Source organism: Podarcis gaigeae (assembly GCF_964106915.1).
Source record: "Podarcis gaigeae genome assembly, chromosome: 1".
NCBI classification, from domain to species: Eukaryota; Metazoa; Chordata; class Lepidosauria; order Squamata; family Lacertidae; genus Podarcis; species Podarcis gaigeae.
In genome coordinates, this window is record NC_139678.1 from 28803736 (window position 1) to 28825264 (window position 21529).

The window sequence follows — 21529 nt, forward strand, 5'->3', positions numbered from 1 at the left end:
AAAGAGAGCATATTCTATCAGAAGCTCAAGCTGGTTTTAGAGCAAAGCGTTCAACTATAGACCAGGCCCTTATCCTTCAACACCTGGCAGACAAATACTCTAGAAAAGGGGGGTCTTTATATGCAGCTTTTGTGGATTTCAAATCGGCCTTTGATCTAATACCAAGGGATAGACTCTGGGAAAAGCTTGGCGCTACAAACATAGATAAACGCTTATTACGCCTTATCCGTGGTCTATACGAAAACACCAGGGTGAGGGTAAGATGCGATCGGTCAGGCCATCTAACTAAAGAAATTAAAACACACTATGGGGTTAAACAAGGATGTGTCCTCGCGCCAATGCTATTTAATTTTTATATTAACTCTCTAGCAGCAAATATGGCGAAAGAAAATGCCCACCCTCCCAAATTGGCAGGTATGCCCCTCCCGGTGCTTCTGTATGCGGACGACGCAGTCCTACTCTCCTTTTCCTGCGTTGGCTTGAGGAAGCTTTTGAGATCACTTGCTGATTATTGTCAAGTGGAACACCTATCAATAAATTACAGCAAATCTAAAATTATGGTGTTTTCAAAAAAAAGAAGGAAACACAAATGGAGAATTAATGGTCAACCTATTGACCAGGTAGCAACTTTCAAATACCTGGGAATAACTTTTCAGGAAAGGGTCTCGTGGCACCAACAGATGAAAAACGCCATCGCCAACGCTGGAAGGGCCAACAAAGCCCTTACAAGATTCTTTCACGGGAAAGGGGGAAAATACGTTCCGGCGGCCTCCCAGGTTTTTGCTGCAAAAATACTCCCACAACTCACTTATGGATCCCAGGTTTCCAGTTTTAAAAATTTTGCGCCTATGGAGGCATTTCAAGCAAAATTCTTCCGGTGTTTATTGGGGATCCCTCCCTGTGTATCTAATATAGCTGTCCGCTTAGAAGTTGGACAACTACCTGTTAACGCGCGTTTGTGGATTCTAAAGATACACTACTGGTTAAAACTTATTTTTTTCCCGGCCGGTTTGGCTCCCTTAACACTCTTAGACACATTTCATTCTACCTGGAAAGCTTCCCTGTTTGTAAAGATAAGAAGCTTGGGATTCTCCCCGCAGATCTTGATAGCAGCAGGATATGAGAGAGCCAGAAGTCAAGTGCTCCAGCGCATTAGGGACATAGAGCTGCAATGTCATATGGGCAAAATGGATAAAAACGCCACAATTAGAGACTTTGGGAGAGGGTTCTCACCCGCAAACTATCTGGCTGATTTACAAATACCTAAGTACAGACATTCCTTTACCCTGGCCAGATTCAACGTTCTGCCCTCTGCCCTGCTGCTAGGCAGATATGAGGGCAAACCATATGAGATATGAGGGCAAACCATAACTTTCTTTGGCCTCCATCAGTTTCCCAACAAACTGTGTCAAAATGGCAGGAAACAGAGAAAACAATGGGATCTAACTACTCAGTACAGTGGTACCTCGGGTTACATACGCTTCAGGTTACATATGCTTCAGGTTACAGACTCCGCTAACCCAGAAATAGTACCTCGGGTTAAGAACTTTGCTTCAGGATGCAAACAGAAATTGTGCTCCGGCGGCAGCAGGAGGCCCCATTAGCTAAAGTGGTGCTTCAGGTTAAGAACAGTTTTAGGTTAAGAACAGACCTCCAGAATGAATTAAGTACTTAACCCGAGGTACCATTGTACTATGGATTTCTTGTACTATTGTACTATTACTTGTACTATTTCCCATAGGTTTTAAGGAGAACCACCACTGTAAAAATCAAACATGTGTTGCAGAAAGCAAAGCATTTATTGTAAGATTTTTATACACAACTTCAACTGGATTCAAGTTCTAAAGAAGGGAATACAGACTTAGCAAATGGACCCTGATTTAGGTTTTCTTAATACAGAGAGCGCAACTTTGTGTATCTCTCCTGTGCACCAAAATCCAATATATTGTGAGGGCAGGAAGAGCGCTGCACTCTGTGAGAGATAGCAAGAATCAAACTTGAATAAATCTTCTGGAAAAACTGCTCTCTCTACTTGTCCCTTCAAGGCATTGCAAGCATTTCTATCAGAGCTAGCCACTGGGCACTAAAAAAAAACATCAAGATGATGAGATTGGCCCCGCTTGACTAGGTCCTCCTCAGTGCCAGGAATTCCCTATAAATAGTAAAGTGTGCCAGGAAATGTATTCTGAGTCTATATGGAAAGTTCAAGGATACCGGGCACAGAAGTTTGCCACACCTGAATGTTTTCTCCTAGAGGTCATGATCCAATCTAGAAGTGCATGGTTAAAAACCCTTTATGCAATGTATAAGTTTTCATGATTCTTCACTAGCACTAGTACTTCCATTGTTTCAAATACCTTTTGTCCATCTAGCTGCTGCTACTTCTTCACCCCATCCATGGCCTCAGTTTCCCAAGCTGCCATTCAACCCAACTGATTGGGTGACCATTGTGATTTTGTTTATATATTTCTGTGACATCACAGTGTCAGATGTGGCACTGTGATGTCATTGAGAAAACCATACAGGCAGTCACATTCAAGCCAGAGGAATCTACTGTCTTGGCAAATAAGGTCAATGGGTGGAGGGGGGGCAAGCAAGGTGCAGACACAATACATTTGCACTGAAAACCAGGCATGATAAAAAAGGGGGGTGCTTTCTGAATCCATGAATATGAACACACACAAAAGTAATTTTGTCTCAACCAAATCAGTGTTTAGCTAATATTGGAGATGGGGAAACAAGGCATCTTTCAACATACCCTACATCTTTCAAGGGGGTGTCCCTCTTTGCAGCTTAGTGTACAATACAGCATGCTAACCTTTATATCTACTTTGCAAGTGCAAATGTTGGCTCACTTGGAGCAAGTAATGGAAAAAGGAAGACAGCTCAGTAAGATCTCATGGTTGCTTTTGGCCATTAATTAGAAGGGACAATAACTGGAAGAAAGCTAAAATAGCCTGCTAAAATAACCCCCTTTGACGTCTAGGATGCTGCTAAAGGGGCAACAAACTCCCATTGTTTTCATTCTGCTTAACAACATAAAATTTGCTAGTAACCACAAAACATCCATTAAACTAGGGGTAGCCCCTCCAGATGTTGTTGGGCTACAGCAGCTACCATGTTGGAAATGCAACAGCATAGATTGTTCAGTGTATAACTCCAAGGTTAATGCTGTTCTCAGGGTTAGACAACTGTGTGTGTGTGTGTGTGTGTGTGTGTGTGGAGGTGTCACTTAGCAACTAGGCAGAGTGAGATAGCATGTGTTCTGATTGGCTGTGTCGTTCTGATGGAGATTCTTCACTCTGTATGTTTGGTTGAATATTCCCATTAGGCACAAGGCCTGAAGTCAGAATGACAAAACCTGTTTCCTCCCCCTCAAATTATGCCGTTTTTGTTCAGTTTTCATGTTTAAAGCTTCATCAGGATTTCTTTTCCCCTTCGGACTCATATCTGCATTATTAAAGTGAATTGGCTAACACCCTGTGCTTTATGGGAATTGTATTCCAATAACATCTTCATAACACCATGGAGGCTATGTCCTGTACTAAAGTATCCCACGTAATAGAACTACCTATTATACTGTACACTACAGGAATCTACACAGGCCTTAAAGAAAACCTCAATCAGTACAGTCTCCAGTTAGCATTCAAATGGATTTAAGTTCTGAAAGGTCAGTCATGTGAAGTGGTAATGCAAGAAAGGATGGCATAGCCAATCCTTCTCCAACTTGCATATCAGGAGAAAGGAAAAAAGGTGTCTTGGTATACAAAGCAGCAAATAGGCCAGGGTAGGAAATATTCCCTAATTCCACTGTGGGCAACCTTCTGGGGGATGTCATGGATCAGCATGGCCAGTAGCAAAGGCAAGCAGAGCAACCTACTTGCTTTTGTCAAGTAGGCCACACACAAGTCATAAGCCCCACACAGCTCCCCAGCCTCCAATGAGGCAAGCAAGAGGCATCATCACAATTCAGCAACACATTCCAGCTAAGCAAAAACACTCAAGCAGCTGCAGAGCAGGGCCACCGATGGGTGTAGCCTGGCATGGCCTACTGAGATTCCTGAGGGCCAGAGAGGCCTGGAAAGCCTGGGCCTGAGGTTCCCAACCTTGGCTTAAGATTTCCAGAGGCAATTTATCAAGCAATGGGAACTACTTCCACTAGCAGAATTGTACAACCCCCCACAAGCAAAACACAAAGGTGCTGCCATCCACTGACAAATATTGGATAGTCTCTGCAGGCCACCCAAAATGACTGCCCCCATAGCTCACAGTTTATCCTCCTTTGTTGTACTCATGCAGTGGAGGAGAGAGCTGTCGGAGGTTCCGTACGACCAAGCTGAAATAGCTCTCCTCCACTTCGTACTTTGGAATCCATCAGGCTCTCCTCCTCCGACAGTGATTAACGACCTAAGCCTTTAATGAGGCTTCAGGCACGCTCCCATTACGAAGAGTATCCAAGCAGCAGAAGGAGCCAAGAAATGTGTGCTACATTGCTACGATTATTTCTAACTACACAGGACAGAAAAGAAAAGCATCTGCTCTCTGTGAGAGTCAGTGAACAACTGAACAAAGAAACAGGAAACCAGTAACATCAACATCCGTCTCCCTTCTCCCGTGAGACTTCCAACAGTCTGGAATGTAAACAGAGTCTTGTGACTCCAAAAACTGCACAGAAGCATAACAGAAATCTAACAAGAGCTTGGTTGGGGTGTGTGGCTTTGCTATACAGTGGTACCTCTGGTTACGAATGGGATCCTTTCTGGAGGCTCAGCCACATCCCCAAAACTTCATAACCGGAGGCGCATTTCTGCGCACGCATGCATAGAAACCCGGAAGTATACACTTCTGGGGTTGCCGTATTTGCAACCCCAAGGATTATGTTACCCAAAGGTAACGTAACCCGAGAGTCCACTATATTGCCTGGGGTGCCATCTTGAATAAAATATTGGGGGGTCCAGGTAAGCCCCACCCTGCAAAATTGATTACATAATGCAGTGCACGCACACCATTTGAATGGCAATGCCCATCAACTTTGGGAGTGCCCGCCCCCTCAAATATTTTTTTTGAGGGGTGAAGTCTCCTCGGCCCCTAGGAGTTGTCTCCTATGCTATACAGGAAATTCCACACACACCCTTTTCATTTTGTTTAAACAAATAAATCTGTCCACTCCTATGCTGGTGGGAAACATGGGCATGCATCCCCCCCCAAAGGAAACCGTTTCTAAAAGAAAGTATTCAAATACTAGCATGTCATCGTCTGACCCACAACAGGCCGAGATCCTCGCCCCAATTCATCGCAGTAGAGCCAATGAGGTGAATAAACGAAGGGAGCAAATGACAGAGGAAGGGAAGCTGCCGGTGCCACTCTGAAAATCTTTGCTTAGACATAGTAGCAGTTACTCTTGAGGAACCTGTTTACATTCACTGAGCAGGTGCACAAGCTTTTCAGCAGCTCACTTTCTCACTTGGGCAGGATTAGAAAGCGTGTGATCTCCCAAACCAATGTTACTAAGACACAGCAATCACGTCTTAATCTTTACAGCCCTAATCAAGAAGGGAGGCTGGTGGCCCTTGGTAGGCCATGTTTGGCTCAGCGGGCCACAGGTTGTGCAAGCCTGGGCAGTGTGGATGTTACTGTGGTAAACTCCCTTGAGGATGCTGAAATTGGAAAGTCAAATCCATAAATGAGGGCGGAAGAAAAGTGCACAATGGACAACAAGTATGTGAGTAGAAGTGGTTGTGTCCTGCTTGTTTCATCTTGTGTCACTCTCCCTTTTAAGTCTAAAGTAACTCTCATTTAGGGCTCCATACCATATCTCATGGTGCTGAACATGGTAAACTAAGAACTACATAACATTTGCTTTAATTAATGAATACAGTCCTCAGAACTATTGGTAACTATTGGTAACTTAACTCTAATTTGCTTGCTTTTGTTTCTGCTCCAGAGTAGGTGATCTGAGGATTGCAGTATACAGTGTGCCATGAAAACTTCTTTGGGGAAAACATAAAGGTAAAGGGATCCCTGACCATTAGGTCCAGTCACAGACGACTTTGGGGTTGCGGCACTCATCTCGCTTTACTGGCCAAGGGAGCCGGTTTACAGCTTCCGGGTCCTGTGGCCAGCATGACTAAGCTGCTTCTGGTGAACCAGAGCAGCGCACGGAAACACCGTTTACCTTTCCGCCGGAGTGGTACCTATTTATCTACTTGCACTTTGACATGCTTTCGAACTGCTAGGTTGGCAGGAGCAGGGACCGAGCAACGGGAACTCACCCCATCGTGGGGATTTAAACTGCTAACCTTCTGATCGGCAAGCCCTAGGCTCTGTGGTTTAAACCACAGAGCCACCCACCACTTAATTTAATTGCGGTGTCAGGGGATACAATGCAGGTGCCTTATGTCAAACTGACAGTATACAAGCCATGACTAAGAGACCAGCTCTTTTATATAAGTGTTCCCTGGAGCAAAGGGTCTATGGGAATCTCCTGTCTATAGAAAATTTCAACAGAATTGCTCGTAACTACTTGAGGATGCTATGTGGTGATGTTTATTACACTAACTTTAATGTCTGTAAACCTTTTGCTTATAAGAGTATTATCAGCAATGTAAAGATGGTATATTTGCTACTTTCATAACATGCTGACATCCCTTGATCAAGTAGGAAAAGTCAAACTTGCATTTTTTTACCAAGACAATCATAAATACCCACACCCAGTACTTTGCGCTTTCTATGAGCTATATTTAAAGAAAGGAGAAATGTCAACTTAAAACTGTTGTGCCCATTTGTGAAAGTGGACCCTGTGTACAAAAGGACACTGGAAGTCCATTTTAGATGCCCTACTGCTGCGAAAACATCTCCTTTACTGTACAAGAGCTTCAATTTAAGTAGCTACTTTGCTTCCCTGTTGATCTGGAAGTAGCATTTTTTTCCTCCCTTGATTATGCTTTTCCCCCCCCACCTTTTTTTACAGAACCAACTTCTCTTAGAAAACCTGAAATGAATTCTACACTGCTTACCTGGGCAGACACCCCAGAAAGAGAAGAATATTCTGCTTACAGTGCCATGTTAACATATATATAAGTGCAGATCCTTGCATCATTATTGTAGTTGTTTATGTTAGTGACTTCCCTTTAAAACAATCCAGAACTTTCACAGAAAACTCCCAGTGAGGCAGCCATGTTAGTCTGTTGCTAAGTAACCAGCAAAGAGTGTTGTGGCATCTTAAAGGCTAGCAAATTTATGATGGCATTAGCTTTCATGCGCTTTGTGGCACAATAAATATGTTAGTCTAAAAAGGTGCAAAAAACAAAACAAAACAAAAAACCACACACAAAACCCCTTTTGTTGTTTTAGTGAAAAACTGGCATCACAAAGGAAATCAGTCAGCAAACAACTGTTATGATAATCATCGATGGAATTACCATCCCAAAAAGAAAACATTCAGCATGGAACTCACTTTAACTTGTACAAAATATATCCAGAATATGCACCAAAGAGTTCAGAAGGACCCACAGGCCACATTCAACTCCTTCCAACACATATTAATCACAAGAGCAGCATTACCTGTTCTTTCCAGTGCACCAGGCAGGCTGACTAACCGCCCTGTGTGGGAGAGCCATCTTACCTGATTCAGGAGCATCTTTCCACTGCAAAATGATGGCTGCATTTCATGCTGCTTAGGTTCCTGATATAAAATGAGCATCGGTGGAACAGATTAGAATCCTACTGCATTGCTTGCCTACTGCAGGGTCCAAAAGCAAGAGACAGCTTTGGAATTAGAGATCCATAAGCAGCAAAGAAATAACTTACCTTTCAACCTATTAGTAGGAAACCTGTTTTAACAAAAACCATTGGCAGAAGGATACCCAACATATATCCAAAAGTGACTATGCTTTTCATTCTCTTTTTGTTAACCAGGGTGGATGTGTTTTAGCTGAGTGATATGTTCCCCCCCACCACAACCATTTGAATTCACACCAGCAGCTTTGGCACTGCCAGAAACATTGCTGCTTTCAATTTTAAAATGAAAACACTGGTGCTATGCAACACAAGAGCGAAATTAATTCAGAGTCGCACAGACTGTATTGCATAGCTGAAGGAATGTTCTAACCACCTGTTTATGAGCAAAACTCAGTCATAAAACCAGCTGTGAGCAACAAACAGCAATGACAAACAACAATTTCTCAATCCTTTTGAAATGCATAATGGCATCTAAATCACACAGCATCACAGGAGTACTCTGCAAGGATGAGACGATTGTAATTGACATAGCTACCCATATGCCCTTCTCCACTATGTGGTGTGTTGTTGAGCTATAAAACTGGTTGTGTTTAAGAGAAACAGAGCTTTTATATCCCAAGGTGAGAGTGGAGACGACCACAGATAGATTTCTTACCCTTACGGTGCCTAGATTGCCTCTCCGGAGAATGCAAAGTAGGATTTATAACCTCAGACAAGCAGTATCCACCGCCATACACTGAAATAACACTGTCAAAACATTTCACATTCATACTGGAGGATGGGGTTCAGACTGGAAGGAAGGTGGAGCAAAGTACAGATGAACAAGGAAAAAGTGTTTAGGTGCTTAGAGGTGAAGGCAGTTAAACCATCCAATGTATACTGTCAGCAAACTACCCGGATTGAAACCAACTTACCTGCACTTCTTGAAGACCCATATTAAGGAGAAGGCAGTGGGAGAGGGAAGGACATGCTTTGGTGGTGAAGCACATGTTCTGCATGCAAAAGGACCCTAGTCTAATTCCTTGTATCTCCTGGTGGGCCTGAAAAAGACTCACTGCCTGAAACCCCAGTTAGCTGCTGCCAGTCAGTGTTGACAATACTGAACAAGACAGATCAATGGTTTGACTCAGTATAAGGCAGCTTCTTATGTTCCCATGGTAGCTTGAATTGTACCACCCAGTAAAAGCACAATGTGAAGACAAAACAAGAGAGTGAGAAAGAAATGAAATGGAAGTATAGCTTTAAAAAAGAGAAGCATTTGAAGTGTTAGGGCAAAACATGAAACATGTACTGAAACCCCTAATAGTTATAGGCCTTGTATAAGCCCTATTTGGACATTCAGCATTAAACATCTATAGCACATATCCTGCAGCTATATAGAAAGAAGTTGGGGAGCTTAAATAGTTCTTCTGCCAAATTTCCAATTACTCAAGAACCATGTTTAGTCATAGTGCACTGGTGAATGGGAAGGCAGGCTTTTAAGGGGTAGACATGGAGGTAAGCCAAGGTATTTACTATATTTTTTTGGGGGGGCAGCTCAGTTTCTCCCAACTAGGGTTGCCATATTTTGAAGAACAAAAAACAGGATGCTATGATGACCCTTATTTTAAATACCCCTACTATATGTAGGCTACTGAAGCTGTGATATATGGCTGAGGGGGGCAGGAGAAGAGAAGAGTAAACCAAGTCTTCAGCCACCAGTTATGTCTATGACTCATCCAGAAAGTATAGCCAGAGACATTTTGGCAAATTTTAAAATTCCACCTGGACAGAAATTTTACCCCTCAAAAAGAGGATGTGTCGTAGAAAAAAGGACACATGGCAACCTATAAAAATGTGGGGAAGCTTGGTATTTGTTGCATCCAAACCTGGTTTAAAACAGGGTAGCCAATGTGGTACCCTTCAGATGTGGTTGGACTAGAATTTCTACCAGCTCCACAGCAACATGTGGAGGGCACCACGTCGATGAGCCCTGGTTTAAAAGGGTCTGTCTGTGTTAGCAGATCTCAAAGAGTTCCATATGACCATCATAAACTTCATCTTGTCATTTTGATCCCAAAACCTTTTATGGTTCACAGGGACAATTAATTTTATCAGCAGAGGTACCAGCGGATACTGTGAACCAAAAATAGTGCCGATTAATACTGTATGTAGACACAATGCGCAATGTTCACATCTTTCTTGGGAACCTGGAACATCAGCCAAACAAAGTGACAACTGTGAAGGCAACAAAGCATAGCTCACAACCTTTCCAAGCTGTGTGTTGCCCTATGTCCTAGATTGGAACAGGGGATAATTCGATTCCATTTGAATTTTAATGCAAACCTATCTAATTTGCACTTCCTCAAACATTATGTAAACCAAAAGACAGCTGTTTTTCAAAATGTGCACTAATCTGAATTTTGTGCTGCAGTTATCTCACGAAAAATGTTGGCAAAAATGGATAGTATACATAAGGGAGAAGTGTACATAAATGCATATATTAATGAAAATAACACACGGAAGTACATTATATTGAAAGGGCTTTTAAAAAAGTATAGATCAGGCCAAACTGCATACAGTGGTACCTCTGGTTGGGAACGGGATCCGTTCTGGAGCCGTGTTCGCAACCTAAAGGAACACAACCCGCGTCTGCACACACGCGGGTCACGATTTGCCGCTTCTGCACATGTGTGTGATGTCATTTTGCGCGTCTGCACATGCATGAGTGGTGAAACCCAGAAGTAATCCTTTACGGTATTTTCGGGTCGCCACGGGACGCAACCTGAAAAGACGTAAACTGAACCGAACATAACAAGAGGTATGACTGTACAAAAATGCATATTTTAAGAGAAATGCACCTCAAAATGTTTATGATTTTTCAAAAAGACTTTAAAAATCCACAAACCAATGCAGGAATGTGCCAAACTGAATTTAAGATTGAAAAAATGACAGACAGAAACCTAAATAAACAGATTTGTTCATCCATAGTTCTAGATAAGATGTATTCAGTATGAAGCCCATAGCCTACACAATAAACAATACTACTCTAGATTCCTTTCTCAGAAAATCTATTCCTGCCACCTTTAAAAATAAATGGTTGTATCCAATGGAGTTGTCCTATTAGTGCAACACAACAGGACTTGTGCACATCTGCCCACATACTTCTGTGCACCCCCTCCCAAGAAAAAAATCTGTTCTGATGGGTAGAGGGGGAAATCCTAGAACAGAATGGGGGATATGGAGGCGTGCAGGGAGACAAAATGTCGTTGTGCAGGTGAAAGTCCTTGCCCTAATGGAACAGCTTCACTGGATAAATAGGTAAGTCAACACCTTTAAAGACAGTCAGCAAATACAGTTTAGACACTCAGCCACACTTCTCTTTCCCTAGAAATATCAAAAGCTGCTTCCAAAGAGAGTCAGCAGTACTAGCATACCATGGAAAACTCAGTTTTACATGCTGGACATTTAATAAACAAAACAAAAGCTGACACTCCAGAGAGCCATCTTTCCCAGAAGAGATTGGATGCTCCCTGACCCAATGTGCCTTCAAACTAACAAGTTACATAATATGACAAGCCATCAATCCATGCAAATGTGCAGCAGCATTTATCATGCGACACATGAATGATGTATTATTATCCAAAGCACTTCAGGGAGGCAATGCATAAAGGGAAAACAAGCACGGAGAAACCCAGGAAACTCCAGACCACTATCTAATACACTCCCTTGGGCCTTACAGACACAGCCAAGCAAAAGGTAGACAAACATTGCAATTGAGATTTCCAGCCGATCACGTTGCAAGTATCGAAGGAGAGAAAAACCAAGACAAAAAGTCACTCTATGGAACAGTTTAGGTCCATGGCTCACTATAGCACATCTGCCACATGGAAGCAACTTTAAGTTATCCCACATCGTAGCTATCTTTATGCAGAGAGTGGATACTAAACTCTTTGTTTGAAATGAGTCACCATACAGATTGGATCAAAACACCACAAATATCCCCCTCTTTCTTTTTCTTTCTTTCTTTCTTTCTTTCTTTCTTTCTTTCTTTCTTTCTTTCAACTCAGTAGTCAGTATCTCCAATGGGACTTCCTACCAAGTAAGTATGCCTCAGCCTCCTAAAGCCTTACATACTTTTTAATGCCACAATAACAGCAGATTATATTCACTGATTATGCCATATGTGTTCTGGAGCAGTAGATAACATCTCAACTTTTTTCAGTGAAAGCAATCAATTCTTTCAGAAGAAGAGAGATGCAGACCACCAACTGCCTGGTCTTCACGCCCTGTTCTATTTGAACAGAAAGATGGGTATACCAGCATATACTGTAGGACATGATCATGGAGTCAGATATTGGTTAGGATGCAGAATCTGCAGTCCTCCAGCTATGGTTAGACTCAAAATCCTATCTGCCCCAACCATCATGGCCAATGGTTAGAGGGTGGTAGGAGTTAGCAACAACTGGAGGCCACAGCAAGATTCTATATTTTGTATCCCTTCACTGGTAGACAAATATCATAATATACTGAATGGCAAAACTTGGTTCCCAGTGGATACTGCTAGGAACAGATAAAATAAGGGCATTATTATTTAATATGTATATTACAGATGTTTCAAAATATACTAATTATACATAAGGTCAGATTAAAGAAGCAAGATTGTGAAAAAGGTGTTCTCTAATTTGAGAGATTTACTTTGTAATAATATGTGATGCTTAATACTCTTGCCTATTAACAACTTGGGCCAGGTGAGGGGGACAGGCAACAGAGGATTATGGTTTCTCTCTTTAGAAAACCTCAACCTTAACAAAAAGCACTCTGAGGTAAATCCTAATGATCTGAGCAGGATTGATAAGTAAAGGTAAAGGGAACCCTGATCATTAGGTCCAGTCGTTGCCGACTCTGGGGCTGTGGCGCTCATCTCACTTTATTGGCCAAGGAAGCTGGCGTACAAAGCCGCTTCTGGCAAACCAGAGCAGAACACAGAAACGCTGTTTACCTTCCCGCCAGAGTGGTACCTATTTATCTACTTGCACTTTGACATGCTTTTGAACTGCTAGGTTGGCAGGAACAGGGACAGAGCGACGGGAGCTCACCCCGTCGTGGGGATTCGAACTGCCAACCTTCTGATCAGCAAATCCTAGGCTCTGTGGTTTAGACCACAGAGCCACCCACGTCCCTAGCAGGATTGATAAGCATAGCCAAATGCAATAAGAGTTGGCTAGAAGTTTCACCTGTCCCTATAACTATGGCCATTATCAGAATATCCCAAGACAAACAAACAAATGTATCTTGTTGAGAGCCCTAAAGCAGCTAAAGCATGGAAGAATTGTGCACTCATCTGGAGGCATTTTGGAAGTTTTTACCAAAGCTAATCACCTGTCAGCTGGAGGTGCCTGAAGAGGCAACGAAAACTAGCTTGCCTCTTCAGCCAGGTGGTCAGCTGCACTAAAAACTTTCAAAAGATATGCACTTTCCCCTGCCCCTGTCAGGGATTGTGACCTTTCTCTGTAAACCAGGGCCAAATAATTTAGAGCTTAAGAAAATAAAACAGAAAAGATTAAAACTTTAAAACTTTAAATAAATAAACAGCAACAATAAAGGTTCTGTTAATTTTAACTTGGGAACTTGAAAAGTGGGGTGCAAGGCGACAGTCAGCAAACCAGAAACACAATCCAAATGCTCACAGATGGGAAATTGCAAGTGTGTGGAAAAGCAAGAAGCAAGGTGGCATTTAAAAAGTGACAGTCCTTACAGTGAGAGTAATAAGTTAGACCCAAAGGCCAAAACAAGTGAAGGGGACAGGTGTCAAAACACGCATTATTTTGACCTTTGCATTCAACACAAAACTGTTCTAATAATTAAAAAGAGTGATCTTTTGTCAGCTTCTCTTTGCGTAATGCATTAACTCTTTATTTTTGCTCATTTCAGCAGTGGACATGCTGTCACTGACATAAAGCCACTGTTTCAAGCAGCTTCACGGTAGCCTAAAAGGGATGGAACAGGGCAGGGGTAGACTGAAGGCTAAATGACTTATACGGGTTCTACAGAATTCTTACAGCTACAAAACACAAACTGTATCAGAAAGAAAGGGAAACTGTCAAAGCAACAAGTGATTCAGATAGCTCAGCAAACTCAAGCCTGCACTGGGCACTGGCTAGCTTGATGCAGAAATCTGTACATGCAACATAAGATTGTTTAGCTGATTTCAGTGATGGAGCCCAAGCACCATGGGTGGAAAAGGAAATCATCTACCGTTTCCACCCCCTTTGCGTGGCTATTCCCTCCCCCCCACAAGTGGAATAAATGAAGACACAGGACACGAGTATTTAGGTTAATGGGCGAAAATGGCCACAACTTTATTGATTACAGGTAAGAGAGGTATTGGCATTAGGCATTGGCCCCTATCCGACTATCCGGTCTAACCGGGAAGGGTTAAACACCAACAGGGGGAGCTAACCCGAGATGCATATCCCTAGGCGCTCCCCAAGGGGTTACCACTCGGGGGCGCGCTTTAGGCCCTAGCCTCCGTAGGTTTCGGACGAGGCGTCGCCCCTCGGAGTCCTTTAACGAACTACCCTTCAGGCATTGGTGGAGGTGATGGCGCTCCTCCCCCCCGATCTCATTTGCATGACAATACCCCTGCCAATGCCTACCGCCAAAACCGAGGAAGTTGTGACAATTTGCTACGAGGTAGGCGAAAAAACCAAGTGGCTCTAAAAAACAGCCAATTAGCCAAATGGAAAAATTCCTACCCGGCCCCTTGTGGCGACCAGCCGAAGCCCATAGCAATGTCAAAGGGCAAACCTAAAGGGCGGGTGGGTGGGAAAACCGGGTCCGCTGCGAAGGAGAAAAGGGGCGAGCCAAGGGCTGCCCCGACCTTAAGTGGCCTCTAGAAGGCCCGCCCCTGCCGCCAGCCGATTGGCTGGCGCGCAGGGATACCAACAGAGGGAATCCCAGCTTCCCGCGAGGCTGACGCCAGCCCCGCGGGAGTGTGGGCGGGGTCGAGAGCCCGCAACCCCACCTCCTCCTGAAGCTCGGTAGTGGCATTGTCAGCAGTGAAGAAGGCAGTAAGTAAAGGAAGGCTTTTCCTTAGCTGCGGAGGTCTGGCTATGGAACAACCTCCTCAAGAAAATTTGTCCAGCACCAATGCCATTAAATAAATAAATAAATTAGAAGCCAGGAAAGACCCTTGCTATTTACTCAGACTTTAAAAACTTTTCCCAGGTTCCTGTACACACACACACACACACACACACACAAGCTGTACTCTTATGCACTACTTTTTTTTTTAAGGATTTATTTTGGTTTTAAACATTGTCCTTGGGCAGCTTTGAATTTATTTCATGAAGAAAAGTGGAGGTATGCTTTTAAAAGCATAAAAGGTAAGGGTAAAGGGGCCCCTGACCATTAGGTCGAGTCGTGACCGACTCTGGGGTTGCGGTGCTCATCCCGCTTTATTGGCCGAGGGAGCCGGCGTACAGCTTCCGGGTCATGTGGCCAGCATGACTAAGCTGCTTCTGGCGAACCAGAGCAGTGCACGGAAATGCTGTTTACCTTCCCGCCAGAGTGGTACCTATTTATCTACTTGCACTTTGACGTGCTTTCAAACTGCTAGGTTGGCAGGAGCAGGGACCGAGCAACGGGAGCTCACCCTGTCGTGGGGATTCGAACCGCCAACCTTCTGATCGGCAAGCCCTAGGCTCAGTGGTTTAACCCACAGCAGCACCCACATCTCGCTTTAAAAGCATAATTGGTACTTCAATTAATTATGGGCTCTACGGCGCCTTGTGTGTACTCTTTTGGATCAGGGCTTGTGCAAGATGTGGGCTGGGATTTGGCTGAATCAAGATTGTGAATATCCAGCTAAATGGATGGTTGGTACATTGAGCTCTGGCACAACAGATTACCTGTGGTGGAAAGGGGGTGTTGATTCTAGTTATTCTCCCCCCACATTCCCCAGTGACTGACGATCACTGCCAAAACTGAGAGTGCCAACCTTCTTCTTGGCACGAAGACTTTCTGTACCAGGACATGCATTTTGCCTCCATCTATGCATGAGAATTTCTTAAGCAGGGCCAGAATTCATCCCTACCAAGTTATGCCACTGAAATCGGCTGTCTATCCAGCATATAAGAAATCCAATTTCCAAGATTTCAAATCCCATTTCTGGCACAGGAGGGGCTTCCATTTAATTTGTGTATGTAAATGCAACTGTTTCTCAGCTGGATGAAAGGCTGGTTTGTGCTATGGGTAACGTACACAGATGCAGAATAATTGCTGATATTATAAACCTTTGATACCAAGCCGCTCAGTGTCCCCCCCTTCTTTCTGCATTATTTACTGCAATTCCAGGGGACATAAAATCAGCCATTTAGAAATCAAGCACTGTTATTTGCACTGCCGTGAAATACTGAGAAACAATGGGCTCTTTCCAGACAATCAGTTTATGGAGCAATAAATGCATGGTTGTTACTAGTTCGTTGAAACATATCCAGATTTCTCCAGTCAAGGAAGCATTTCTGTTGGGGGCATGTGCCTTTTCTAAGGACCCAAATGGCAATATTTTGGGGCAGGGAAAAAATAGATTTCTCCACAAGCTACTGGGCCCATAAGCGCCATGCTGAACGTGGCTGTATACGTGTCAAGGGCATTTCATGTATAATTGCCAGTGATACCGCAAGAGACAAACAGCTCCCCACTGCTGTGCTATTTTGTGAGCTTTTATTTTTCTAAATTATCTTATTTTTAACATGCTCTGCAGGTGTGCAGTCTCCCACTGTGCCCCCACAGTGCTGGAGCACTCAGAGATTAAAATAGCAGAAAGGCGACCCTCATCTACCACCCTCCTACATCGCCCTGACATTTAGGGAAATTTAAAGAAGGTGGGCTTTCTGCTCTGAAAACTTGGGAGGAGGGGAGCTTGTGTGGTTCATGAACAAGCCACACAACATTTCCCTTCTCGCAATGCCCACGTGTTTTTCCATTTTCTTGAAAGTGGGGTTGCTGTTTTTAGAAGCTGCAGTGATTCCAAAGTTCTATTTTCTTTTCAGGTGGTTCTTTAAAGCCTGCATGCTGCTCCTCTCCAACAGTATCATTGAAGATGTATCATTAGAGATGTAGGAAGGCATCAATGGGAGGGAAGGAGTATTAGCGGTTTTATGAAATTTAATTACAGCTGTGGATCATCTAATCAGGCATTTTGATCCTTTAGGAGGGGCGACAACACTACAGGTGCCTGTAATGAAATTATATTGGCCCCTTTAGCTTGCAAAGACCCTTCCGGAGGAGGCAATCACCATAACAGAAAGGGAGGTAGGGACAGAAGTACTTAACCCTTCCCCTCCGCAACCGCTTTACCCCCCAGCACTTCCCCTCTTTAGCTGCTTTCACTCCCATCAATTTCCTAAATCCATGTTCACTGCACAAATATCTGGCTAGAACCCCTCAGGGATAGGGAAGGAAGTTCTTTGAGAAAAGAGGCCAGTGGGGAAGGATTAATTATTCACTTCCCCAGTGCAAATTACCCCCTTCCAAGGGTCCTCTGTAAGGGAGAAGGGGCTGCCAGGGCTTTTTCACACACAGCTGAAGAACAACATGGTCACGGATTTTTCACGGTTTGGGGGCCATTCCGCGGACCACAGCAACACTGACTGCCATGCCCAATCCTCCTTTAATGTTAACAAGATACCCACATCCCACCTATAATGGCTCTGAGGAGGAATCTAAGCTTTGGCAGCAGCTAGACACGATCTTTTTTTTTGGCTGGTGCTTCTCTCCCTTGGCCCTTGGCCCAACCAGATGTGGCACGCCATTTCCCTCTCATCATTTAATATAGCACTTCAAGATAAATGTTTGGCAGAATACCTAAATGAGATATAAATACGCTTTTTTAAAAAAGGGAGATTTAATTTCTAAGCTCCATTAGCGAGCGTTTAGCACATTCCCTGAATCAAGAAGGCATGTGGGGTGGGAGGGGAGGCAAGAAAAGGGCTCCACACAGAAGTCTGCATGTGCAAGCTCTCTATGAAAATGTCTGGGTCCAATGGAGACTGATAATCCCAACCTATCATACCAAACCGCTTAGCAGCGGCACAGGTAGTAAAACTGGAGCTGAGGAACAATCCCCTGACCCCCTACACCACCGCTGCTTACCTCAGCAATTGCACAGGTAGGACCCATCAGGTACTCCCACCTGCCCTGTCTAAGCTCCATCCAAGCAAGCAGCAGCGGTGAAAATACCGAGTAGGGCAGCTCTGCCATGCTTACTTATTTAAATAATTTGTATGCCGCTTAATGGCCATAGTCTCTAAGAGGTTTACAAAGATAAAACACAACCAATAGACATTGGTTAAAACTATAAAAGTGAGCATCAATAGAAATGCCCCACTTTTGGCAGCTTTGCACAGCTAGGGAAGTCTTAAGCTGGGCTTGAGGGAGTTGGCATTTGGTGGGTGCTGGCGGTCAGTCTGGAGTTGTCTCTGGGTCCAATTTTAAACCAAGATGGGAAAGAATTTGGAGGCTCAACATGGAGGTGGACACTATGAGCTCCTGAAGCTTGTAACCAAACCCATGGCCAGCAAACTTCAATGACATTGTTAAGGAGAACCCATAATACGTACATCTTTCCACTGTAGTGAGAGCAAATTATTTTTCTTGACCCCATTAGGCAATACTCCTTTTCAGTTGCAAACCTAATAATGTTCTCTACTGCAGTCTCTGTTTTGGGAAATGCATGTTGCATAATGAGTTGGGGTTTTTTAATGCTACATCTTCTAGTGTAGAAATTAAATTGCATCATTTTGTTTTCATTATTTTCTCCCTCCTTGGCAGTCAGTTTTAGACATTCCCTGCAAGCTCATACCAGTGTTCACTTTTAAGAGATAGAAACACACTAGCCCCAGTTCTTCAATGATACTGCAACAGTGGCAGTGGTGGACTTGGGACAGGACTTTGGGAATGTGCCGCAGCTCTGTGGCAGAGCATCTGTGGTGCATGTAGGAGATTCCAGGTTCAATCTCAAGCATCTCCAGGTAGGGCTGAAAATATGTCTGATATCCTTGGCAGCAGCTGTCAACCACAGTGAACAATACTAAGCTAGGTAGGCCAATGGTCTGATTAGATGCATGGCCCTATGTTCCTACATCCCTAAATTCAGGGTCTCACTCAGCAGAAGGGCTGGGTTACTGCATTTTGAAGTGAATTAATACATTTTAACATTAAAATATGTTTTCCCCATAAACCATTCAACCTAATGCCTTCCTAAACAAGCATGAGATGTGCATTTCGGTGCATGAAGCTAGGGTGGGGATAGACATACAATACCAAGAGGAACAGAGAGAGATTATCCAATGCTGTGTGTCTGGCAGAGTATAAAGGTTGTGCAATGAAGAAATACAGCACAACAGCTCTGCTAAGGAAGCCTGTTGTATAACAGATGATCCTTGTTGTGCAGCTGATTGTTCTTGTGTAAACTGTTGCACAACAACCTTTGATAATGTATTTGTGTATTCCCTTGCACAGCAAAGTATGCCACTAAGCCACTTTAAGTTACCACTACATTGGATACAGCCCTTACTAACAAAGAATTTTAAAAGAACGTGTTCTGAAATGGTAAGGCATTGGTGCAGGAGGAGTAGCCTTGTTTGAGTTCCAAAAGAATGTAAAAATATTTTAAAAATCTTGTTAAAGGGCAAATTAAGCATTTATGCACTAGAGAAAATAACTGCTCAAACAGAAGAGCACTAGAAATTTAAAAGCACATATACAATTTACAAAAAGGTTAAAAGTGCATCATTTGTTGGATAGGGAGGTGTACCTTTTGGCACTGGCATCCCTGGGAATGCAACCTAGATTGGATATATTTGTATCCCCCCCCCCCACTGCTAAATAGTTGTAAGTGCACCAACCATATCTAGAAAAAGACCAAAAAAAAAATGTCTCTACAAGCCTGGCCTCTCTCCTGTTCTCTCTTCCTCCAGTATTTACCCTCTGCTACACTGAAACCTAGTTATTGTATTACAGATATTTTTGCAATCCCATGACCTTCTCTAATGTCCCTACACATACACACCAAAGAAAATCACCATGGGCAGGATAACCGTTAAAGGTAAAGGGACCCCTGACAATTAGGTCCAGTTGTGACCAACTCTGGGGTTGCGGCGCTCATCTCGCTTTACTGGCCAAGGGAGCCAGCATACAGCTTCTGGGTCATGTGGCCAGCATGACTAAGCCACTTAGTCATGCTGGCCACATGACCCAGAAGTAGCGCACGGAAACGCCGTTTACCTTCCCGCCGGAGTGGTACCAATTTATCTACTTGCACTTTGTGCTTTCGAACTGCTAGGTTGGCAGGAGCAGGGACTGAGCAACGGGAGCTCACCCTGTCGCGGGGATTCGAACCCCCAACCTTATGATCGGCAAGCCCTAGGCTCTGTGGTTTAACCCACAGCGCCACCCGTGTCCCTAGGATAACTGTTACTCATTAAGTATTCCATTTTTTATTTTTTATTTTTGAGTTGTCTAGGGGAAAGGATATGTTTCAAATTCTGCATATAACCTTCAGGCTCTTTCATCAGCTTGGGTGGGGTTGGGGAAATCACACCATTTCTCAAAGGAACATAGGAAGATGTCTTATGAGTCAGACCATTGGTCCATCTAGCTCAGCATCTCTGCAGAGTTTCAGACAGGGAATCGTTCCTAGCCAAACCTGAGATGCAAGGGACTGAACCTGGTGCCTTCTGCACAGAAGGCAGATGCTCTACCCCCTGAGCCAACAGCCCTTTCTCTTGAGAATGCTGCTCCTTCCCCTGCTTACCATCAGCAGAGTGGAGATGCTTGATCTTCTCCATCGCATGCCAAGCTTGTGAAGGAGCTTCTGGAGTCTGTCAAAGCCAACTACAAAACCAAGGTGAGCTACTATGTGCTCCAAAACCATCCTACTTAGTAGGCTTTAGCCAAGCAGTAGAAAAAATGACTACCTTTCACCCACAGCTGTCTCTGCTGGCCCCCAGTACATACTTTTCCTTCCTACCAATAAAGGGGTATAGGAAGGAGAACACTTGTTATAGTGTGAAGCCACAGGGTACTTCTGTTTCAGTACTTTTAAAAGATGCCTGCTTTGATTAGTTTGCTCTTCTGCTATTCACCTTACACTGTTCTTTTTACCATTGGTGCTTCAATTATGGGATTTTATATGATTAAAAAAAACAATCCCTGTAAAATGCTATAAAAAAAAGTGTGGGTGAAAGCTAGCACTGTACAGGCAGACTTCCACTCATACAAGACTTCCACTCATACATTCCACTCCTTTCCTCCCCTCTGCAGCCCTTCCCAAATCTTCTCCAGAGGGCCCTCCAACCCTCTAGGACATGTTGGGGGGGGGCTGCAAGGGGGGAAAGGAAAGGAAGGTTCTATTGCATTAGAGGAAGTATGTTCTGGTCTGTCCCACCACCCTATAGAAATATACAGTGGTTCCTCGGGTTAAGAACTTAATTCATTCTGGAGGTTCGTTCTTAACCTGAAACTATTCTTAACCTGAGGTACCACTTTAGCTAATGGGGCCTCCTGCTGCCGCCGTGCCACTGTAGCGATTTCTGTTCTCATCCTAAAGCAAAGTTCTTAACCCAAGGTACTATTTCTGGGTTAGCGGAGTCTGTAACCTGAAGTGTCTGTAACCTGAAGCATCTGTAACCCGAGGTACCACTGTAAATACTATGGGCATAGTAAAAGCTCCTATAAGAACCACAGCTCCCATAATACTCTGTCATCTGGTTGACACAGCTATACCTAAGTGGAAATGCACAAG

General features: G+C 43.7%; 1 protein-coding gene and 2 long non-coding RNA genes across 31 annotated transcripts in view; 1 reads left to right on the forward strand and 2 right to left on the reverse strand.

Moving 5' to 3' along the window:
- The window catches only part of LOC310845065, a 55789-nt gene extending 53350 nt beyond the window's left edge, over positions 1-2439 (reverse strand). For both annotated transcript variants that reach the window (XR_014564441.1, XR_014564443.1), the window contains exon 1: positions 2358-2439. This is a non-coding gene — a long non-coding RNA (uncharacterized lncRNA). The remainder of the gene's footprint in view (positions 1-2357) is intronic.
- The window catches only part of NRXN3 (neurexin 3), a 1202656-nt gene that overhangs the window by 749136 nt on the left and 431991 nt on the right, over positions 1-21529 (reverse strand). The window lies entirely within an intron of this gene.
- LOC310844775 lies at positions 4479-7173 on the forward strand. 2 transcript variants are annotated; one of them, XR_014564317.1, is made up of 3 exons: positions 4479-4958; positions 5945-6009; positions 6971-7173. It is a non-coding gene; the product is annotated as an uncharacterized lncRNA (long non-coding RNA). The 2 variants fall into 2 exon arrangements; XR_014564318.1 differs by having other exon boundaries at positions 4479-4890.